Source organism: Saccopteryx bilineata, chromosome 4 (genome assembly GCF_036850765.1).
Source record: "Saccopteryx bilineata isolate mSacBil1 chromosome 4, mSacBil1_pri_phased_curated, whole genome shotgun sequence".
In the NCBI taxonomy this organism is placed as follows: domain Eukaryota; kingdom Metazoa; phylum Chordata; class Mammalia; order Chiroptera; family Emballonuridae; genus Saccopteryx; species Saccopteryx bilineata.
Window position 1 is genome coordinate 42336235 of NC_089493.1, and position 7839 is coordinate 42344073.

Here is a 7839-nt window from a genome sequence, read left to right on the forward strand (position 1 = left end):
CCTCAAACCAAATCAGAATTTTTGTTAATCTTGATATATCTTTGTCTACATGCAATCATAAAACTGCTTCCAATATTTATAGAATTTTGATGTAGACAAGACAGGAATTGGGTTTTTATATGAAAGAACGTAACAAAAAGAAAAACCATCTTCCTGCTTCTTATTCTTCTATGTATCTTGTGTTGTCTTACCTTAAATTGCCAAGGGAACCTTTGTAACCAAAGCAGATTTTTGCTGTTTTTCTCTCAAATGAGAAGTTCTGCATTTTATTACACTGTCACGAAGAACTAGTCTGTTACCAGTAAATACGTAAGCCACAAAACTTGCTTCTCTATGCTGCCAAATACTTCCTGTTTTGTCAGATTTCCATTTAGGGGAAAGAATGGATGAGCCTGAGTTTCATGTTTAAAGCATCTCTCCTGAAAGTCAGTTTGGAAGCTGTCCAAATATTGAGATGGGGGGGTGGCACATCCTGTCTACACTTGAAGACATTTGTCAGAAACTTCATTTGGCATCTTGTTTTGAGAGGGTTGCCAGGAAGGGAAACTTTGTTGTCAGAAATAATTAGCATATGACTTGCCAACACTGTGGCTTGCCTTAGGTTTTCAGTATCAAACGTGTTTGTGAATGAATTATTACAGAGCCTGTGAAGGAAGATGGGTCATTTCTAGTAAACTTTCCTCTACAAATATGTAAGAAGTGCATTCAGCCACATTTATTTCATTTTCAGTAGGGACAGTTGAAAGGTCAAGTGGTAATTAGAATACATAGAATTGGACTACATCATGAGTATAGAATATCTTTGGGGGAATGGTTGCAGTAAGATGATTTAAAGCGGTGGTCCCCAACTTTTTTTGGGCCACGGACCAGTTTAATGTCAGAAAATATTTTCACGGACTGGCCTTTAAGATGGGATGGATAAATGTATCACGTGACCAAGACAATCGTCAAGAGTGAGTCTTAGATGGATGTAACAGGGAATCTGGTCATTTTTTAAAAATAAAACATTGTTCAGACTTAAATATAAATAAAATGGAAATAATGTAAGCTATTTATTCTTTCTCTGCGGACCGGTACCAAATGGCCCACGGACCAATTTTGGTCCGCAGCCCAGGGGTTGGGGACCACTGATTTAAAGAATCTTTTGCAACTAACAGTGAATAAGTAGGATATTTAGTTATAAATGATGAATTTATTTGTCAGATAATTGTGAACTCAGATTCTAATTAGGTAATATAATTTGTCAGTAGGATGTAACTTTTAATGTAAACTTGAATATCCTTATATTGCTGGTAAGGGAATCTTGTGTTAGGGCTGTTTTGCAGTGGAGGAACCAAGCATTTCTATAAAATTCTCTGACCAACTTGGCTGGGCCTACCTTAAGTCAGAGCTATTTTTCAGCCTGTTAATAAAATATGAAATGTGCTTTTTTAATCCCTGAATACCATATTTATATAGTTTCTTCCTTTATCAGCTCCCTGGCATTTTGGATATTTTGAGAGCTGGTGCTAAATTATAAGATATTTGAAACCATCTACTATAAAGTTTCTACCAGATGCTTTCCTTTTTATCATCTTAGAATGTGCTCTTATTTCTGAGACATGTATTTCTTTAAAAAGTCAATGGAAAAGTTTTCTAGATACCCATCATGAACTACAGTTTCATCCTCCATTTTGCTTTATAAGAGAAATCTCTTTTTTTTTTTAATTTTTCCGAAGCTGGAAACGGGGAGGCAGTCAGACAGACTCCCGCATGTGCCCGACCAGCATGCCCACCAGGAGGCGATGCTCTGCCCATCTTGGGGTGTGACTCTTGCATCCAGAGCCATTCTAGCACCTGAGGCAGAGGCCACAGAGCCATCCTCAGCGCCCAGGCAAACTTTGCTCCAGTGGAGCCTTGGCTGTGGGAGGGGAAGAGAGAGACAGAGAGGAGGGGGAGGGGTGGAGAAGGAGATAGGCGCTTCTCTTGTGTGCCCTGGCCTGGAATCGAACCCGGGAAGGTCAACGCTCTACCACCGAGCCAACCGGCCAGGGCCAGAAATCTCATCTTTTGAAACTATTTAGGTAATTATTTCTGTTGCTATGTTCTCCTTTTATAACCTGGGTCCAAATCAGTGAGTCTCAAATTTTAGTGTATTCATAAGGTTTATGTTAGGTTACTTGTTCAAAATGCATATTCCTGAGGCTCACTTCAGACCTAGTGAATTCAATCTGTACAAGATTCTTGTGCAGATGGTCTTTGAACCAAATGGAGAAACAGGTATCTCTATCACATGTATTCAGACTGTCACCTAAATTTTTATAAAGATTAGGGTTTTTTACTTAGCTTCAATTATTGCCATCTCAGAAGTTTTTCTACTAATTATGCACATCCTTAGTTTTTCTAAATTTTCGAAATTCATTGATTAGAGAGCTCATTCTACCAGGTCTCTGGGAAACTGTTCAGATTCCCTTGTCAGTTTATTTTCCCCCCATTCCCTAGTTCAGTATGTACACCCTTCATATGTATACATAATAATACATACATATTTCTAATATACCTTGCCTTCTGATTTTTAAATGTGCCAGTTTTTCCCACAGGGGAAATTATATTTTCTTTAACTTTAAATCTTCCCTGGCAACATGATACATTGTAGGCATTCATGTGTTTGCATTGATTCTTTGCTGTGATTTGGTTGCTGCTTCCTCTCAAACCAGTCTAGGAAAGCTAGCAGGTCATCTTTATACCTCTAATTATCATATACCATTTCCCTTTCTTTAAATCATCAGTATTTCCTTGGTGCTATCTTAATAATTTTCCATTGGTCTTGAAGCCTGTTGACTTTTCCTGAAAGTTTTTAATAATTCCCATTCCCATATGGCCTGTTTATAGTTCAACTCCTTAAATGAATTTTCCTAAAATTCGACATTATGGTTCCTCGTATTAAAGTCCAGATCGATTTGTGGTGGTGCAGAGGATAAAGCATCAACCTGGAATGCTGAAGTTGCCAGTTTGAAACCCCGGGTTTGCCCAGTTAAAGCACATATGGGAAGCAACTAATACAAATTGATGCTTCCTGCTCTTCCCCAACTTTGTCTCTCTAAAGTCAATAAATAAAATCTAAAAGAAAAAAATACACTTCGAACACAAACTCTGAATTCATTAAGGACCCTTGCTCTTTAACAACCTTTGTGTATTAACCACAATTATACCAGCATTTTTTTTTGAGAGAGAGAGAGAGAAAGGGATAGGAATGAGAAGCATCAACTTGTAGTTGTGTCACTTTGTTTATTGATTGCTTCTTATATGTGCCTTGAGGGTTGTAGAGGCTCCAGCCAAGCCAGTGGCCCCAGGTTTCAAACCAGCGACCATAGGGTCATGTCAATGATAACACACTTAAGTTGGTGACCTCGGAGTTTCAAACCTGGGACACGCATACATTCTTTCAAATTAGTGTCTTGAGTGTCTGGATATATACCCAGGTTGGCACTCTATCCACTGTGCCACCTCCTGGTCAGGCTAAAGAATTTATTGATTTTAAAGAGAAGGGAGAGAGAGAAAGGGTGGGGGGTAGAGGAGCAGGAAACATCAACTGGTAGAGTTGCTTCTCATACGTGCCTTGCCAGGGCAATCCCGGGATTTCGAAACAATCTCAGCATTCCAGGTGGACATGATCCACTGCGCCAACACAGGTCAGGCTCATCTAGGTTTCAAACTGGCTTTGTCATTTAATTTAATAATTGTGTCACTTTGGGCAAGTTAAATTTTCTCATCTTTTATTAAGTGGCATAAAAAACTGGAATACTTAGGTATAAATTTCAATTTGTGCAAGACTTTATATTTAAATTTTGAAATGGTGAGAAGACTCAGAATTGTCAAGTTCCCCTAAACTGATTTATAGATTCAATATAAACCCTGTCAGATTCACAAGAGGCTCCTTCTTGAGGGCGAGGTTGAGGAATGGTAAGAAATCATCAAGCTGTTTCTAAAATTCTTATGGGAAAAGAAATTAGGAGAGGCAAAACAATTTAGAAAAAGAAGACCTGTGCTGCCCAACTATAATGTTGTAGACATATTAATAGAACAGAATAGAGTCTTGAAATAGGCTCACAAATATCAATTGATAGAGGTGAAAAGGCAGATCAGTGGAGGATTGTGCTTTTTCACAAACGGTGCTAGAACAATTGGACATCTGTAATGCAAAAACAGAAACCAACACCCCAAAGTCAAACCATACTTTGGTACTACATACAGAAATTAACTCAAAGTCATCATAAAACAAAATACACCTCAAACTCTAAAACTCTAGAAGAAAACAGAAAATCTCTGAATTTGGTTTAAAAAGAGTTCTCACTATATCAAGAACTGACAAACTTAATTTCACTTAGATTAAAAACTTATGCTCTCCTAAAAATAATGAAAAGACAATCAACCAGTGGAAAGTATTTGCAAATCAATTTTATAAGAACATGTTTCCAAAATGTTTTACAAAGGACTCTCAAATTTCAACAAGAAAACCAAATTTTTTAAATGGGCAAAGATTCAGGTAATTCACATTACTAATGTTCCTTCTTTGACCATCCAACTTCCAGTCCAGAAATAAAGCTCTTTAAAAATAGTAAATGCTGCCTGATTAGTGGTGGTACAGTGGGTAGAGCATCGACCTGACTGTATATCCAGAAACTCAGAGCACTAACTTGAAAGACTGTATGCAGCCCCATGTTCATTGCAGCATTATTTACAATAGCCAAGATATGGTAGCAACCCAAGTGCCCATTAGTAGACAAGTGGATAAAAAAGCTGTGGTAAAATACATATTATAAAATACTACTGAGCCATAAAAAAGAACGAGATCTTACATGTATCACTTATATGTGGAATCTAAGAAAATGAACAAAACAGAAACACTTATAAAGAGAACAGATGGATGTCAGAGGGAAGGGTCTTGGGAGGAGTGAGAAAAGGTGATGGGATAGTTATAGGTGGGCATCAGTTATCAGAGGGAACACTGTAACGTATATAAATGTCTATCTGCTGTGCTGTAGACCTGAAACTAATATAAAAAGTACTGAATCCCAACTGGGGGAAAAAAAATCCTGGGGGAAATTGGTTCACTACTGTACTGAGCAGAGACTTGTAAATTAAGGTGAACATGTTTTATGATTTGAAAAGATCTGGAAAACTCAAGCTCAGAAAATATGTAAACTTTGGGGGAACCAATTCTTTCATAAAAGCACAGTAATGGGATTTTTCTTAAGAAAAGTTAGGGCTTCCTTTCTACCACCACTATAACCACAATTTCATAATAAAACATCGTAATTAAAGCCAGAATAGTGGTTTATAAGTTCATTGGTATGAATTATTTCAAATTAAAAAAGAGAGTGTACCATTGGCATTGGAATGCTTACTGTATGCTCACCTGTGAAGATGAAAAACATGATTTCTTTGTTTGAATAACTCATCTGTGGGAGGGATAGAATACACTTTATAGTGAACGCCATAATAGATGCAGCAACAGGGCGAGTGGCATTTACACGGTCAGGATTAAGAGTATTCTAACTCACTTCTTGAGTCCCTTTTTCTTTTTTTAAAAATAGTTTGACAGGTAGTGGAAAACATGTAAAGGGCTTTGAGAGGGAGAAATCATTTTAGAAGGCTTTCTTTCTTTGGGTGGTGGTTGGAGTCCTCAGAAAAGATCACTTTAGAAATAGTCTAGGCCTGGTGTATTCAGTATAGCAAAGGTACAGTGCAGGATGGGAAAATAAAGATCAAATCTGTTTCATTTCCAAAGGTAAGGAATTCAAAAGTTAGAGAAATAGTATTGGGATAGCATGTTCTACATTAAGACATAGTTTTCATTTGTGGGTTTCTTAACATTTTGGTAAGTGGATATTTTTACAAAATGAAAGGAAATGTTAATTTGTCATCTAAATTTGCTCTTCAGGTCTTAATTTGAAGAGTATTTGTTTCAATCATTTAAGCATATTGATAACCTACAACTTCGTTTTTCTCACTTATTTTTCAGGTCCATCCCTTTATGAATGACAGTAAAAGCAAACAAAACAGATTTATCAGATAAGTGCTTTTATAGTCTAAATCTATTATTATTTGTACTCTCTAAACCAAAACTTGATTCTTTAAAACATTTTTCATTTTTCTTTTTTAGGTAACAGCAATCAAGATTTACAGTAATCAAGGTACTCAATCTTTTCTGAAAATAAATTTGTAGTGTTGTCCAAAGTAAAATGTACTGGCATTTTTTTCCCTCAGAGGCTAATCTATCTCAATAGTGCAGTTACATAGTGCCCCTCCAATTGTACCAAGATTATTAATCCTTTACGTAGTATGTATGAAAATCAGTTGTTGACTGACCAGGAGGTGGTGCAGTGGATAGAGCGTCAGACTGGGACATAATGAAGAATTGATGCGTCTCATCTCTTTCCCTTCCCATCTGCCTGCCCCTCTCTGTCTCTCACAAAAAATAATAATAAAATCAATTGTTTTCTTTCCGTAATAGCTGAAGAGCTGGGTGTGTCTGCTTAAATAGTTTTAATTTATCTAATGTTATTGCATCTATACTAGTTTTCAGGTGGCTCAGCTGCTCAAATTGTTTCTTTAGAACCAACCTTTTAAAAGTGTTGTCTATGTTGATATAAGCAAGTACTCACAGTACAATAGGAGAACCATGTACTTTGGAAGTTTGGAAAAGTAAAGAATGCCCATATATTGGCTTGGGAATAGTCACTCTCTATAGATAGGTCCAATTTAATATTGTTTAGGTGCTTGGCCTGTCATCCGAGTTAAATGTATGGGTTGTAAAATGTAACAGGTTAATTTTATATAAAAGAAGCCATGGCAGCAAGATTGGTTTCGGCTTGTTTGTCCAGTAGCTAGCTATTCAGGTGTGATGATTTGCCATTTGAACTACACAGATGCTCAAAGTCCAACAGGACCCAGCTGCTAAACTCAATGACTAGATACTTTTCTAGGAAAGCATGATAGTTGGAGTGATACTGGCACGAGCCCACTAAAGGGTGTGTACACCTGGTGTACTTGGCCTGAGCTCGTATCATTTCTTCCTGCTGTGAATGCTACTGTTCAGATAATTGTTCTTACAAGGCGCAATTCTGAATATTCCTCAGTAACAGTTCTGTTTACAGAGCACTTCCACATATATTCTCATTTATTTGTTTGATTTTGAGAGTACATTTATTAAAGCTGGGAATAGTGAAACAAGGAAGAGCTTAGACTAGAAGAGACAACAGGAGAGGGCCTAGGAGGGGCTGCTTTGGCTCACTAGAAATAAAGGAAGTGACACTGGTGGGAGGGTGGGGGCTGCTTTGGCTCACTGAGATGTCTGAGGAAAGGGTGCCTCGGGGAAGATGCAGGCCTGTGGGGGAGAGGAGAGGGAAGAGGAAAGGTGTAGCCATGCTCCCGGAAGAGAGAGCATACCTCATTTACTTTTTTAGCATAAAATAATGGGTATTTTATTTGAACTGTACGGACTGTGAAACTTCTTAAGTGACAGAATAGCAACTTTGTGGATACTTAAATATTCCTCACCACAATTAAAAAACAATCCCGATTCTCCTGAAACAACTGTTTTCTCGTACAACTAGAGTTTAACAGTGGCTGACGACCAACAATATTTCATTTAATTAACTGCCTACTACATTGGTAGGCACTTTTTACACATCATCCCAGGAGGATATGATCTTTAGATCTTAGCTGAGTGGTGGAATAGAGCTCTGATTTAATCTGATTCCAAAGCCACTACTTGCAGTATTTTAACTAAGGAATTTAAAAATAAATTTACACCAATTACCCCCCACCAATTTTGTCAAGCAGGTATTAAGCAAA